Genomic DNA, 16,389 nt, shown 5'->3' on the forward strand with positions numbered 1-16,389 from the left:
ACATTATTCTTTGTGTTTACCCCTTTCCCCCCGGAGGGACTTGCCGTCCCGAGTTCCCATTTGTATTGTAAACCTTCTCTTTTTGTCTTTGAAAATAAAAACCTTAAATATAAAAAAAAAAAATAGCCTTCCCATATCAGATTTCTGGTGGCCTGACTAAGGGCCTTATTACACAGGATGATTATCGTTCGAAAAATCGTTAGATCATTCGGATTTGAACAATAATCATTTAGTGTAATAGCAGACAATGATTAAAAGACCAACGAGAAATCATTAGTTGTTTGATAGAGTTTAGACCTATTTTCGCTTTGTGTAATAGTACCTTAAGTCTATCTTTACTTTGCTTGCTATGCTATGCCCCATATTCTTCTTCAAAACATATGAACCAATCCCAGTTTTCTATTATGTTCTATTTAGTAAACAAAGCTCTGTATTAGAGGAAATCTATCAGCTCTATATTATGTTTAGAGCTCAAGTGTCAAGGAAGTACTGCCAAGCTTTAGCATGTATGTGTGCCCTTCCTACCCAACCCCTTTCCTCCCTTTCTTTACTGATTGATACACATCTCAGCCATTGATGGGATTGATATGTGTATATGCTGAGGTTCAGTTACACCTCCTTTAACCTCTTAAGGACCCATGACGTACCGGTACGACATGGATCCCTGTCACTTAAGAACCCATGATGTACCGGTACGCCGGCCCTTTAACGGGGCGCCGCGGCCGGCCGGGTCCCGATCGGGGAAGATAGCCTGCTATAATACATAGCAGGCCATCTCTCCCTGTCGGCACGGAGAGTGGTTAACACCCCCCCCCCCCCCCCCCCGTGCCGACGATCACTGCTATTGGCTGATCACTTCGGATCAGCCAATAACAGTATTCTTCAGCTTTCCGGGTCAGTATTCTTCAGCTTTCCGCCGCTGATCAGCAACTCCTCCTTTTTGGCGTAGGTGCTTTTTTCCCCCCTATATCCTACTGCCACTTTCTGCTGATAAGTGCCGCACATAAGTGCGGCATTTATCAGCAACTCCTTTGTTGGCGTAGGTTTTTTTCTTACTGTTAAATAAAAAAAGTTAAAAACACTACATTACACTACACGAAATAAAGTTTTACACTACACTACATTACACATTTACATACTCCATATACTAATCCCCGTATAAAGATGGCCCCCAGGGTGTTTTCGGTGTCGGACGCATACGCTATTATTGCCTCCGACACCGAAACAGCCAGTGAGGATGAATGGGGGGATCCTTTTTCCCGCTATTCATCCTCATCCTTATCATCCAGTGATGTGTCTGGGGGCCACTGCCCCAGACACGTCTTTTCCGCCAGTACCATCCCAATAAGAGATGGCGGTATGGCGTGAAATTCTCCAAACTCTGTGAAAGTACCTCAGGGTACACTTAAAGATTTAGGGTACGTGAACACTGCGGAATGGCGAAGGATAACCCTTTGTGCATTCCGCAGCTGGCACCCACCGGCGGATTGATGCAGGCCCGCGTCTCCGCCCGTGTCATAGTCTTCATTCTATGCACGTGCGGATTCCATCGTCTGTCCAAAGAATGGACACGTTCATTCTTTGGACAGAGGGCGGAATCTGCCCGTGCACAGAATGGAGTGTGACACGAGCGGAGACGTACGCCCGCATCAGTCCGCCGGCGGGTGCTAGCTGCGGAATGCACAAAGGGTTATCCTTCTCCATTCCGCAGTGTACACGTACCCTTAGAGTAATCCTATATAAGGCTCAAATAATGCGGTCTATAAGCACGCAAAATACTGAAATTGAAACCAAAAAGATAAGAAACAAATGCAAGACCAAAATATAGAAAAATATTATCTTTTATTGGTATATCCAGAAAATAAATTTTATTAAAAACTTACATATCAAGGGAGCTGGAGCTAATAAGTCCCCAACAAAAGGATGGATATTAATAGGTCCCATAACAGAAAATACTGCATCACAGAAGAAATAACAGTTAATGGAAACCTACACACATATTTATATATACTGGGCACTGGGTTGGTATTGCACAAAATAAATAAACCTCAGAGTAAATAAGCAGGAATAAATCCCATCAAGAGTTAATATATATTACCCATACATGTCCTTAGTATAAGAGTCCACCTCACCATTCACCCGACGCGCGTTTCTCGTGTTGCTTTATTATTAAACGAGTAGGGTTCCCCCTATTTTCATAACCAGCCGGGTTAAAAACCAAGCAACAGCAGCCTGGCAACACCAGGGTGGGAAGAGCCATTGGTTTAGGCCCTCCCCAGCCTAAATATTACCAGCCTGCTGCCGCCCAGTCCAGGAGCACCAATTTTGACGCTCCGGGACCACTGGCACCCGGCTCTTCCCAGTACCCCTGGTGGCATTGGGTACTGGGGTACTAATGGGGGGGTTAGTGTTAGCCATTTTATACCGGCTAACACTAGGCCCCGACTTAGTAATGGATTCCGTCTATTAGACGGCTTCCACTACTAAGTCTATAAAGTAAGTATAAGACAAGTGACATAAGTAAGACATAAGTGAAAAATGTTTTTATTCAAATAATAACACCCCCACACCCCTCAATGACCATTTTATAAAAAAAAAAAAAAATCCAAACAACCGCTGGTCATTGACGTAGTCCATCGAATCTGACGTAATCCACAGGATACCGATATCTGAAAAACAAAAGGGGAGAAACACAAAAAAACACACAAACAGGAGCTTAAGGGGGGGGTAAGTGACCCCCCTTCCTTGCTGGGATGGGTGCAGTGCAGGGGAGGGGGTGGGGAGAGCTTTATACTCACCCTCTGATGTCTTGACCTTCTCTCTTCTATCTTCCATCTTCTCTCTTCACCGTCCACGGCACAATTAAGTCACTGTGCTGCGGACCGGCTCTTTATATGTGTGCTCAGCCAATCAGCTGAGCGCACATATGAATCAAAATGTTTCTTCTAATAATTCTATTGTGATAGCATAATTAGAAGAAACATTTGATGTTTTAATTAAAGTAAAGTATTAATTATTACAGAAAGCTCTATTACCGGGAATATGAATTAACAGCTTTAATAGAGCTTCCTGTAATAGTTAATATTTAATTAATAAAACACATTTTCGTTCTAATAAAGTCACTTTCGTTGTTCAATAATTTAAATAAAACAAATCTATACTTTTGCAATTAAATATACTGTAAATAAATAAATATATATAAATATACATTTATATATATATATATATATATATATATATATATATATATATATATTGTAGACATGTCACTGGAGAAGTGTTCGAGGGGGTGTACATCTCGCCTAGGTTGCTACACACGGTGAGATGGTAAGTCCAGGAGGGATCTGTTACTCAGCAGTGCTATGCTGCTGAGTTGTTATTTATTTTTACCGGGCCTGGATTTACATGGAATGGCAGGTAGGTTTTGGTAGTGGGACTTGCCATTCCCTCCCCCCGATCCAGTTTGGGTGTTGTGATCAGGTGTGCTCTGATGAGCCTGAAAAAGGTAAAAGCTCTGCAGAGCTGCAGGTGGTTGCTCTCAGCCAGGAGTGATCAGCCAGTGTGTTTGGTGGAAGCTGCGAATGCAGCCACGGCTGGAGCTAAGACACACCCTGCGGTATCCAGGTGAAAGACGCTGTGTTATAGTGTCAGATAGGTGAGAAGACCTGTTAGTAAGCGCCCAGACGGGCAAGACCTTTTTGTTTGTTTTATTCTTAAAAAGCACAGTGTTGCTGTATTTCTGTTTGCTGGACTGTTTATGCTGCAAATAAACGCCAAGCTGTTATTTTATAAGTCCAAGTCTGCTGTGAACTGTGTCCAAACACACCATCCCCTGGGAAGATCCCTACAATATATATATATTTATTTTAACAGTATATTTAATTGCACAATAATGGATCCGTTTTAATTAAATTATTGAACAACGAAAGTGACTTTATTACAATGAAAATGTGTTTTATTAATTAATTATTAACCATTAGAGGAGTTGGAATTATTGCCGGCAATTTTTTTTTTCACTATTTTTCCACTTTGATTTTTTTCCACTTTTTTCATTGTAATAGCAACTGCAACTAAACGAAACTATACCCTATCACACTCCCACTATTGTAGCTGCAATTATTCAGCCGTTATTGCAAGGTTCGTTTCAGGTTCGGTTCGTACAAACTTTTCAAAAGTTCGCTCATCCCTAGTGTGTATGTATATATATAATATACACAACTGGTTGCAATAAGACTGTAATAGACATGCTTGGCTTTACAATAGATAGTCGTGCAAAGATACATAGTTGACGACAACATATTTACTTACAAACATTTACGTGGCCATCTGAAGCAAGTCTGAAAAATATAGGATAAGGAATATTATTAATTCAGAGGCCTCCTCATTTAACCCCTTAATGACTGCGGGCGCCCCCAAAACCCGTGCCTTAATGCAAACGGGCGTACATTTACGCCCGCGGTTTCCCCGATCGCTGCGTGTACACACGCAGCGATCGGGGAAGATGGCCTGCTATAATGTATAGCAGGCCATCCTAGCTTGTCGGCACGGGGGGTGGTTAACTCCCCCCATGCTGACGATCACCGCTATTGGCTGATCAATTCAGATCAGCCAATAGCGGCGATCTGAAGCTTTCCGGGTCATCTGTGACCCGATGACCCGGAAAAAAATGGCGGTCGGTGCTGTCCGAGGACGACACCGACCGCCATTACTGTTAAAAGTAATGGTGGCCAGGGTGCCACGTCCCGATCGCCGTGATCGGCCGGCCGGGACTGTCCGGCCGATCACGGCGATATAAGTCCCCAAAAAGTGTTAAATACCTGCTGGGGACACCTCAGCTAGGTAGCTGAGGTGTCCCCAGCAGGTATTGGCACATACTCACCTGATCCCGGCATCCCGATCGCTTCTTCCGGGTCCCGATCGCGTCCTCTTCTTCGTCGCGTCTTCGGGTATTTCTGCCGGTCCCGGCTTCGGCTCCTCTCGGCTCCCATCGGCAATTTCCGGAATTCGGGACCTACTGCCACCTAGCGGCTGATAAGTGTATATTATACACTTATCAGTTGCTATAGGGTTGAAGAAAGGTGTTTTTTTTTTTTTTTAGTTTCCGCACCCTAACGCCGCTGAGTGATGATCAGCATCGCACGTAAGTGCGCCGCTGATCAGCAACTTCTCCTTTTTGGCGTAGGGTGTTTTTTTTCTATATCTTAAGCCACGTTTTGCTGATAAGTACCGGCATTTATCAGCAACTCCTTTCTTGGCGTAGTTTTTTTTTTTTTTTTATACTTAATGTTAAAAAGACACGTAAAAAAAAATATTACACTACACGAAATAAAGTTTTACACTACACCACTACACATCTACATACCCCATATACTAATCCCCACATAAAAATGGCCCCCAGGGTGTTTTCGGCGTCAGAGGCATACGTTATTATTGCCTCCGACACCGAAACAGCCAGTGAGGATGAATGGGGGGATCCTTCTTTCCTCCATTCACCCTCATCGTCCTCATCATCCAGTGACGTATCTGGGGGTAGCGTAGCGTACCCATCCTCGGAGTTAGTGGGAAGATAGTTTGGGAACTGATCTTCCCACTGCTGGATAAAGGTTACCACCTGTACGGGGATAACTTTTATACCAGCACCCCCTCTTCCGATCCCTCGCTGCCCGAGCTACTGTAGCTTGCGGCACGATCCGAACATATCAGAAGCAGTAATAGAACCCTAATATTTAGCAGCCATGGAGCGGACCCAGCGCTTCTGGATATGAGGGACCCCGTATTGCACCAGGGCAACATTTTCCAGGTGACGTCCCCCACACTGGAAAACAGGAGACCCCAGAAGAAGTGCAGATTGTGGCGTAACAGGGGGATCAGGAAGGACACCATTTTCCAGTAAGACACCTGTCCTGATCACCCCGGCCTCTGCATACTGGATCGCTTCAAGGCGTACCACACGTCATTGGAGTTCTACATTTGCTAAATTCTGTCCCGTATTCCTATTTCAGGGGTCACGTTGATCCAGGGATTATTCTAATTGCCATTATGGAGTCGTGATGAGGCTACTGTCGTCTGCCTCATGAGGGTTTTTTTTGCCTTTCTCTGGATCAACACAGGTTGAATTTGATGGACACCTGTCATTTTTAACCTTATAAACTAATAATTGGCCTAATACCCCCAAATAAATTAGAATTGTCCCTTTTCCCCAGCTAAATAGATATGGCCACCATTCCCATTAGAGACTTGCCATGATGCAATTACAAAGCCTCTGTGCGGCCAGGACAGTAGAAACCCCCCACAAGTGACCCCATTCTGGAAACTACACCCCATAAGGAATGTGAAAATGAAAAAAAATGGTATTTTAAATTTTTACGGCACATGTTCTACATAAGTGCCTGTCGCCAGTGGGGTCCATATGCTCACTGCACCCCTTGTTAGATTCCTTATGGGGTGTTATTTCCAGAATGGGGTCACTTGTGGGGGGGTTTCTACTGTCTTGGCAGCACAGGGGCTGTGTAATTGCGACATGGCCTCCATCCTCCATTCCAGCCTCTAAATGGCACTCTGTCCTTTTGGTGGCTTGCCCTGTGCCCATATGGCACATTATGTCCACATGTGGGGTATTTTTCTACTCATGGGAAATTACCCAACACGTTTTGGGTTCATTTTCTTTTTTTTTTTAACCCCTTGTGGAAATGGAAAAAATCAAGGCTAGACCAACATTAAATGTAAATTTCTTTTTCATTTTTACACTAGATGATTGATCTTGTCTTGATTTTTTCATTTTCACAAGGGGTTAAAAGATAAAAAAAAAAACACAAAATGTGTACAGCAATTTCCCCTGAGTTCAGAAATACCCCACATGTGGACATAAAGCGCCATGCGGGTGCAGGGTAAGCCTCCAAAGGGAAGGAGCGCCATTTGGCTTTTGGAGGCCTGAATGGATTTCGAGGGCCTTGTTGCATGTAAAAGGTCCCTGTGTTGCCAAGACAGTTGAAACCCCCCACAAGTGACCCCATTATGGAAACAACACCCCTCAGGGAATGTAACAAGGGGTGTAGTGAGCATATGGACCCCACTGGTGGCGGGCACAAATGTGGAACAATGTGGCATGAAAATGAAATGTTACATTTTTTACACTATAATGTTGGTCTAGCCTTAAATTTTTCATTTTCACAAGGGGGTTAAAAGAGAAAAAAAAACACACAAAATGTGTAGAACAATTTCCTCCGAGTCCGTAAATACCCTACATGTGGACATAAAGCACCATGTGGGCGCAGGGCAAGCCTCCGAAGGGAAGGAGCGCCATTTGGATTTTGAAGGCTGGATTTGGCCAGAATGGATGATGAATGTCATGTCGCATTTACAGAGCCCTCGTGCTGCCAAAACAGTGGAAATCCCCCACAAGTTACCCCATTCTAGAAACTACACCCCTCAAGGAATCTAACAAGGGGTGCAATGAGGATATGAACCCCTTGATGACGGGCACATTTGTGACGTGAAAGTAAAAAAAAGAAAATTTTCACTTTCACGTCACATTGTTCCACATTTGTGCCCATCACCAGTGGGGTCCATATGCTCACTGCACCCCTTATTAGATTCCTTGAGGGGTGTAGTTTCCAGAATGTGGTCACTTGTGGGGAGTTTCCAGTGTTTTGGCAGCACTAGGGCTCTGTAAATGCGACATGGCCCTTGAAATCCATTCCAGTGAAATCCAGCTTCCAAAAGCCAGTTGGCGCTCCTTGCCTTTGGAGGCACGTGCTGCGCCCGCTTGGCACTTTATGTCCACATGTGGGGTATTTCTGTACTCAGGAGAAACTGCGCTACATGTTTTTTGGGTTGTTATTCCTGTTATTCCTTTTATCCCTTTGTGAAAATGAAAAATTGAAGGCTAGAACAACGTTTTAGTGTAAAAAATAAATTTTCTTTTTTCACGCCATATTGTTCTGAAAATCTGTGAAGCACCTGTGGGGTCCAGATGCTCACCGCACCCCTTGTTACATTCCTTGAGGGTTTTTTTCTAAATGGTGTCCCTTTGGGGGTGTTTTTTACGTTTTGGCACCCCAGAGCCTCTGCCAACCTGAAGTGGTACAGTCAGAAATGACCAAATATAACGGATCCATTGAAATTCACTAGGCGCTCCTTTGTATCTGAGGCTTGTGGTTGTGTCAAATAGCGCAATAGGGCCACATATGGGGTATTTCTATAAATTGCAGAAACAGGGCAATCAATATTGGGGTGCATTTATCTGGTAATAGGTTTATAATTATGAAAGATATTGGATTACAATAAAATCTCTGCACAGAAAATTAAAATTTTCAAATTTCTTACATACTTAGCTTTTATTTCTGTGACTCCACTAAAGGGTTAAAAAACTTTCTGGATGTGCTTTTGCAGGGTTTGGGGGGTGCAGTTTCTTAAATGGGGTGCTTTTTGGGGCTTTCTAACATACAGTCCTCTCAAATACACTTTAAACCTGAACAGGTCCCTAAAAATATCTGATTTTGAAATTTTACAGAAAATTTGGAAATTTGCTGCTAATGTTTTAAGCTTTCTATTGTCTAAAAAAAAATAAATATAGTTTAATAAATGCTGCCAACATAAAGTAGATATGTTGCTAATGCTATTTAATATACAATTTATGTGGCATAACCATTTTCTGTATAAGCAGAAAAGTTTCAAAGTTGGAAAAATGCAATTTTTCACAATTTTTCACGTTATTTTGGATTTTTTCATATGGATTTGTTATAAGTATCGACTCCATTTTACCAGAAACGTGAAGTACAATATGTCACGAGAAAACATTCTCAGAATCAGCCAGATAGGTAAAAGCATCCCGAAGTTATTAATGAATAAAGTGACACAGGTCAAATGCATAAAATTTGCCTCGGTCCTTAAGACCATTTTAGGCCCGGTCCTTAAGGGGTTAAACGTTATTTTTTTTTATTATTATTTTTTTTAAAGTGATTAACTTTTTCAGTATTTATATAGGAATTTCTTGTGAAAAGTTTTTTTTAAAATATTAGGTTTTAGTTATAACTAGAAATAAGCGAACTTCAAGCATGCTCAGGTTTGTCCGAACCCGAAAGCTCTGTGTTTGATTACTAGTGGCTGAAGAAGATGGATGCAGCTCTAGGGAGTCCTGGAAAACATGGATATAGATTATGGCTCTATCTAGTAATGAGCGAACCGGGTTCGGGTTCGAATCCATCAGAACCTGAACGTTTGGCATTTAATTAGTGGATTAAACTTGGATAAAGCTCTAAGGTTGTCTGGAAAACATGGATACAGCCAATGACTATTATCCAACTTTAGCAGCCACCGCTAATCAAATGACGATCGTTCGGGTTCGGATGGACTCGAACCCGAACGCATTTCGCTCATCTCTAGCTACTGTATATCTATGTTTTCCAGAGAGCCTTAGGGTTGCATCCAATTTATTCATCCACCGATGATCCAATGCAGAGTGTTCAGGTTTGGACAAGGTTGCAGGTTATTATATATTAGGTAAAATGAAAAGTAAAGTACAAAATATCTATCCCTACAATTAAAAACATAATTTTATAACTAGAGATGAGTGAACTTCATTGCATTGTCGAACTTCACTCATCTCTAGTAATACCATTATGCTTTTAATAATAATGATATATATGTTGTACTTTAGTTCTCGTTTTACCTAATATATAATAACCTACATAAATAAAACTCACCTGTGCTCTTCTCCCTCCAGCATCTTCTTATAGGTGGCGATCTCAATATCCAGAGCCAGATTGACATTTATCAGCTCCTGGTATTCTCTCAGTTGGCGAGCCATGTCCTGCTTGGCCTTCCGTAGAGCAGCCTCCAGTTCAGCCAGTTTATTCTTGGCATCCCTTACAGCAGCTTCACCACGTTCCTCAGCCTCCGCTATAGCAGCCTCTAATGCACTATAAATAATAATTGTTAATTTTAAACTGATTTTATTTTGTGTCAATGTTACTTTTGTTGATTGATTTTACTTAATCACTTGTAAGGTGCTAAAATGCAATAATATAACTTGTCTTTGTGCTATAGGATAAACGTCTGTTCATGTGCTAAAGCTCTACTTAATATATATCTATACCTGGCATTGCTATTGAGCTACATTCTATCTGACATCCACAATGACAATTTATACATATATAGATATCTAAATTATTGGATTAAAGCTCATTGTACCTGAGATTTAGCACATTCGATCTCTCCTTTGAGTCTCTGTACTGTTCTGTTCAGTTCATCTCATTCTTGCTGTTCTGCAGGTCATTGCCATTTCTTCCAGCTGCCATACGCAAGTCCTCAAACTGCAAGTGCAGACAATAGACCCAAGTTTCCAACATGTGTATAATTCCTTACGTATTAGACTTACCCTTTACTGGTACATGGCCTCGGCTTCAGCTCTGCTTCGGTTGGCAATCTCCTAATATTGAGCTCTAACCTCAGCGATGATGCTGTCAATGTCCAGGTCTCGGCTGTTGTCCATGGAGACAACCACTGAAGTGTCTGAGATTTGAGCCTGGAGCTGACTGATCTCCTAAAGAGTAATAAATAGGAACATCATGATCTACTAAAATCTAATTATTTATGTCTGTGAAATTCAATTTTTTTAAAATATTACCGCGTCATAGAGAGTCCTCAAAAAGTTGATCTCATCTGTCAGAGAGTCGGCCTTTGCTTGCAGTTCAGCTTTGTTCATGAAATCTGCATCAATGTCCTACAGAGCAGAAGGAAGAGAAATATGTGAACTTCAAGATACACAGGACTTGTCTACCCGCACAATAGGTTTTTCTTTTTTAGCATTACTTACCCGCTTCAGAGATACAAATTCATTTTCAGCAGATGTGCGCCTGTTGACTTCCTCCTCATATCTTTACAAAGACAAATAATTTACTGGTCAGTACATAAACATATTATACAAATTACTATAGTATACCATATACGAAAAAACTATAACTTCTAAGCCATTACATTTATTTATGAACAGTATGTGATGTATGAGAAAAAGTGCCTTTGTTGTGCATTTAAGCCAGTACCCTTTCAGTAAGGTCATACTCTTGTTCTAGGGAGTCATCATACTGTCTAATGCGATGCAGGCAGTTTTGATTAATTTCCCCACGTGTGATATAAAATCTCCTCAATCATACTATAGCTAATTCATATTCCCATTGGTGCAATATGGCTTATGATTCCTTACTTCTACTTGTTATTGTACTTTAGTAACATAGTTAATAAGGTTGAAAAAAAACCCTACTGTGTTGATCCAGAGGAAGGCAGATGACAATTGCCCCATCACAGGGAGAAAAAGATCCTCCCCACTCTATGAGCAATCAGTCCCTTGATCAATGTTCCATCATATATAATCTAGTGCCCATAACTTGTAATATTATATTTTTCAAGAAAAGCATCCAGGCCTCCCTTGAACATATTTAATGATTTAGCCATAAAAACATCATGTGGCAGAGAGGTCCATAGTCTCACTGCTCTTACAGTATAGAATCCGCATCTGTGCTGATGGTGAAACCCTCTTTTCTCTAGGTGTACAGGATGCCCCCCTGTTATGGTTACAGACCTGGGAGTAAAAAGATCACTACAAAGAGACCTGTACTGTCCACTCATATATATGTACATTGAAATCAGATCACCCCTATGATGTCTTTTTTCTAAACTTAATAGCCCCAAGCTTGAAAATCTGTCTTGGTACTGTTACCCACCCATTCTCTTTGATAGACTTAGACCATGTTATGACAAAGCTGCATTTTATATAGATATAGGGGGAGATTTATCAAACATGGTGTAAAGTGAAACTGGCTCAGTTGCCCCTAGCAACCAATCAGATTCCACTTTTCATTCCTCACAGACTCTTTTGAAAATAAAAGGTGGAATCTGATTGGTTGCTAGGGGCACCTGAGCCAGTTTCTCTTTATACCATGTTTGATAAATCTCCCCCATAGTGTCTTACATGATTAAAAGTTTTAAGGTCCCCAGTGAAAATAAGTAGGCAGTACCTTCTCTTCAGTTCCTCCACAGTTCACTCCATGTTGTTCCTTTCGGCATCTAGACGAGCCCTCTCACTTTCCAGGCTTTCCAGCTGTCTCCTGAGGTTACTGATAAAAGCCTCAAACAGAGGTTCAATCGGACACCTGGCTGTTTTCTGTTCTTGTAAAAAAGCCCATTTGGTCTCCAGCATCCTATTTTGCTGCTCCAGAAATCTCACATGTTAAAAGATTTTACTGGAATTTATTTTTCTATATGTTAAAGTAGCAAACAGCATACATAGCTTAGTGGTAAGGTAATCTTTAACCCCAAAGGTCATAGATGTATGCATGCCCAGATGAAGCTGAAGCAATACTCCTCCTCGCCCGCTAAGAGCCAATAACATTTTTATTTTTCTACCTACAGGGGGCTCATTTTTGCACCATGTGCTATAGTTTATTTTGGTGTCATATTATTGGTGATTAATGCTATTCCATTGCATAGTACCAATATCTGTATTATTGCCGATCTGCACATAGAGTCTGTCTTATTGCACGTTCTACTGCACAAGACATCGGCAATAAGAATGTATATTTGTGTATTGCTGAAGGGAAGGGGTTAAAGGGGTTGTCTAGAGCTCTAAAATCTCATGACAATCCTTGTCTGCCATTCTCTTATCTATGCACCTTTCCTTCCATATGTTTGATGGGGCAGGCCTTGTCTCTGAGTATTTGTTATGTTAATATAGACATAGGAGTGAAAGGCTTGTTAATACAAATTGTCATACCATTTCAGAGCCCTGGACAACTCCTCTACTGCTGCCTCTGTCCATCCTAGCTCTTAAAGTATTGCTTGTATTATGAATTATCCTTATTATACGTCATAGACAAATATTTCTCATCTGATTCTTCTCTTCAGTTCTCACTCTCTGTATGTTTGGGTCAATCTCTAAGTTTAGAGGAACCAGAAGACCTGGGGTGATTCCTCCATGGCCAGAATGTCCTCCAAATCCATGACCAATGTCTCCGATGCCAAACCCAAATCCATGTCTATTCTTGCCCGAATGAGAACTTTCAAATGAAATCTTATGTCCTTCGTATCCAATGTTATGGGCGCTTGCGCTGCTGAAGCCATGATGAGCCTTGTGTCCATGTCCTGTGTGTTTAGAAGAGTGGGATAAGATGCCATGAGAGCTGGAGTGTTTAGGTAAAACCACAGAACTGGAGCTGAAGTGCTTGTGTCCAGAAGAGGTGTGGATGGAGTGATGATGAGACATGGTGGTTCTCCTCACAGAGGTGATTTAGAGAGGATTCAATGTACAACCTTCTAAATAATGCCCAGGCAAGTAGTGTGATGGATCTGACTATTGTTACATCCCTTATATACCTATAGTGAGTGTAGTCTGTACTACAGACAATGGTATCACTAGCTATGACTCTAGCTTGGTGACATTGGTTCCTCCTTCTTTATAGAAAATAAAAGACAGATGCTTATTAAAAGTTTTTTATATCTTCAAGGGGTTCTCTTTTATTTATATCCTTAGGATAGATCATAAATATCATATTGGTGGGACTCTCAACACAACTGATCAGCTGATTGAAGGATCCTACGCTTTGTTGATCACTGCAGTCCTTTCATTGTTTACTAGCTGTTTGGTGTGTATGCCTAACGTTCAAAAATAATCTCCTCATATATTTTGTTTAATAAATGGGACAAGCACATACATTTTGCTTTCCGGCAAAGTTCACATGCTGTATTTGTTTGTATTTATTTACTAACAGTACTGTATGCTGTATACACTGCGGCAACACAAAATAATTGACAGGTCTATTTTCTATGGTCGCAGTTTGGTGAACAGCGTCCGTAGCAAATAGTCTGTGCTCACAGTGTAAAGTACTGCTCCTGGCTGTACTTTACACTGTGGTCAATGGTAAATTGGAGTGCAGGCACACCTAAATGTGGCCTTATTCCAATTAAAATCAAATGATGTTAATTCGGCTGATACTGCAGTATTAGCTGGGTGAACATGTAAGACAGCGGCCGTTGTTTGACACAGCCATGTCAAACAACCGACGCTAGTCTTTTCTCCGTGTCAAAATGGTTTATGACTGAGCCACTTTTGCAGTGACAGAAAGTAAGTATATATCTCCTGCTGCAGTTGTGACAGATAATCCCTTCCCCCAGGTGTGTCACCTGTCATTTTGACGCTTAAATGCTCTAATTGCAGTTGGTTGTATCATTTAAATAATTAAATGACAGACACCAGTAGAATTGCATGTAGCAGCATATTCACACAATGTATGGCCCTGTTCACACTGAGAAAACACGGCGGAATTCCGTGGCGGAGCTCTCCGCCACGTAGGCCTGCACCTGTTTGTGCGTCTTTTTAACCCTTTGAGGACCAGGCCCAAAATGACCCAGTGGACCGTGCAAATTTTGATCTTTGCACTTTAGTTTTTCCCTCCTCCCCTTCTAAGAGCTCTAGCACTTTCAGTTTTCTATCTACAAGGCCATGTAATGGCTTGTTTGTTACAGGAATAGTTATACTTTGTACTGGCGTCTTTCATTTTACCATAACATGTATGACAGAATCCCAAATATATTATTTATGAAGATATAAATAGGTGAAATCGTAAAATTGGCAGCCGCCATTTTAGAAAGCAGGAAGTGTTCCGGGCGGGAAAAGTGCTTTCCCATGATGCCCGGAACACATCCAATCAGTAGGGATCTTGCACTAGCCCACCCCCTGTGTGACGTCGGTATTGCTTTAAAAGGAGCGGTCACCGCACCACGCGGTCTGCAGAGAGAGAGAGAGAGAGAGAGAGAGAGAGAGAGAGGCATACTGTTAGCAGTGCACAGAGCTCGTCATTGACAAAATGCTGCTGCTGTACGCTGCTGTACTGACTACTGAGAAGCAATTGTATAAAAGCAAAGACCAAAAGATTAGGAAAGCGGAGAGGAGAGACAAATATACCTTGTGCATGTGCGTAGCATAAAACTAAAAAAAAAAGTGCTATACAAATAGACTTGTCCTATAGTTGGACCCTTGTGATACTGTCTATCACATACGTGTTATCCTGAGAGACAAATACAGTATACCTGGTGCATGTGTGTAGCATAAAACCTTTTTCCTGCATAGACCCTGTTATGGGGAATTTCCTGCATAGACCCTGTAATGGTAAATATTAAAGTCTAAAAAAAAAAAAAAAAAAATGACTTTGAGATATGTAACGATGAGATAAGATAACGATGTTACTGACATGTAGAGCCCTAAATTCAATCAAATACACTACCCCCATATCATATAGATGCTTTAAAGTATGAAATCCGAAGAAGTCCAAAATTCGGTTGAACCGAACGTTTCAAAAAAAATTCGGAGGTCCGGTCGGAACGAACTTTTGAAAAGTTCGCTCATCTCTAATCATGATCAGAGCTTAGATGTCAAGAAGGTCTCAGCATGCATGCCTCTTCTCTCCTCCAAGCCTTCCTGCTAAATACTGTACATCACAAGGAGGCATGCATGCTAAGGATCAACAATACCTCCTTGACCTCAAATCATGATATAAAAGATACATAGATAAATAGTACGATTAAAAAAAGACATGTGTTCATCAAGTTCAGCCAAGGAGGGGATGGATGAAGGAAAGGGTGATGAATGATGGGGAGATTCTATACATATGCGGTAATGTTATTTTGTTCTAAGAACTTGTCTAAGCCTGTTGTGAAGCCCTACTATGTTTTTGCTCTGACCAGATCCTGAGGTAGACTGTTCTACAGATTCACTGTTCTCATGGTAAAAAAGGCTTGTTGCCCATTCTTCCAAATTGTACATTTTCTTTCTCCAGGCAGTCTAAGTAGACCTCTCCATTATATTCTTGAGCTAAGTAGTCCTCTCTATGCAGCAACGTGCCCCGTTTGTAAGTGGGGGAATGCAAAAGACTAGAAAGCTACAAATTATAGATTTGGAATCAGGGTTGTTTAATCTAGTTACAGATGACTTTAGTTTAGGAGTCACTTTAAATAAATGAATCATATTTCCCCTTAAACATCTCTTCTCAAGACTAAACACGTTTAATTCTTTTAATCTATCCCAGGGGTGTCAAATTTAGGCCCTCTAGCTGTTCCAAAACTACAATTCCCATCATGCATGGGAAGCCAAAGCTTTAGCTACGGCTGTCCAGGCATAATGGGAATTGTAGTTTTGGAACAACTGGTGGGCCTGAGTTTGACACCTGTGGCATATCCCAAGTAAGGATAGACTAAGATGCTATATTCCCCTTATAAGTTTAGTTTAATAGTTTAGCTTTGTACATTTTCCAGCTTTAGGCTATGTTCACACTATGTATCTGTGCGGCTGTATTGCGGGCTGTTAATCATCGGCCGTATTTTTCAGGTTCATGCTTACGC

General features: G+C 41.4%; 1 pseudogene; it reads right to left on the reverse strand.

Annotated features, from left to right (window-relative positions):
* Positions 1–2,446: 2,446 nt before the first annotated feature.
* LOC138794153 (keratin, type II cytoskeletal cochleal-like) lies at positions 2,447–12,866 on the reverse strand (annotated as a pseudogene).
* Between the last annotated feature and the right edge of the window lie 3,523 nt (positions 12,867–16,389).

The sequence above is a fragment of the Dendropsophus ebraccatus genome, chromosome 5 (assembly GCF_027789765.1).
Source record: "Dendropsophus ebraccatus isolate aDenEbr1 chromosome 5, aDenEbr1.pat, whole genome shotgun sequence".
In the NCBI taxonomy this organism is placed as follows: Eukaryota; Metazoa; Chordata; class Amphibia; order Anura; family Hylidae; genus Dendropsophus; species Dendropsophus ebraccatus.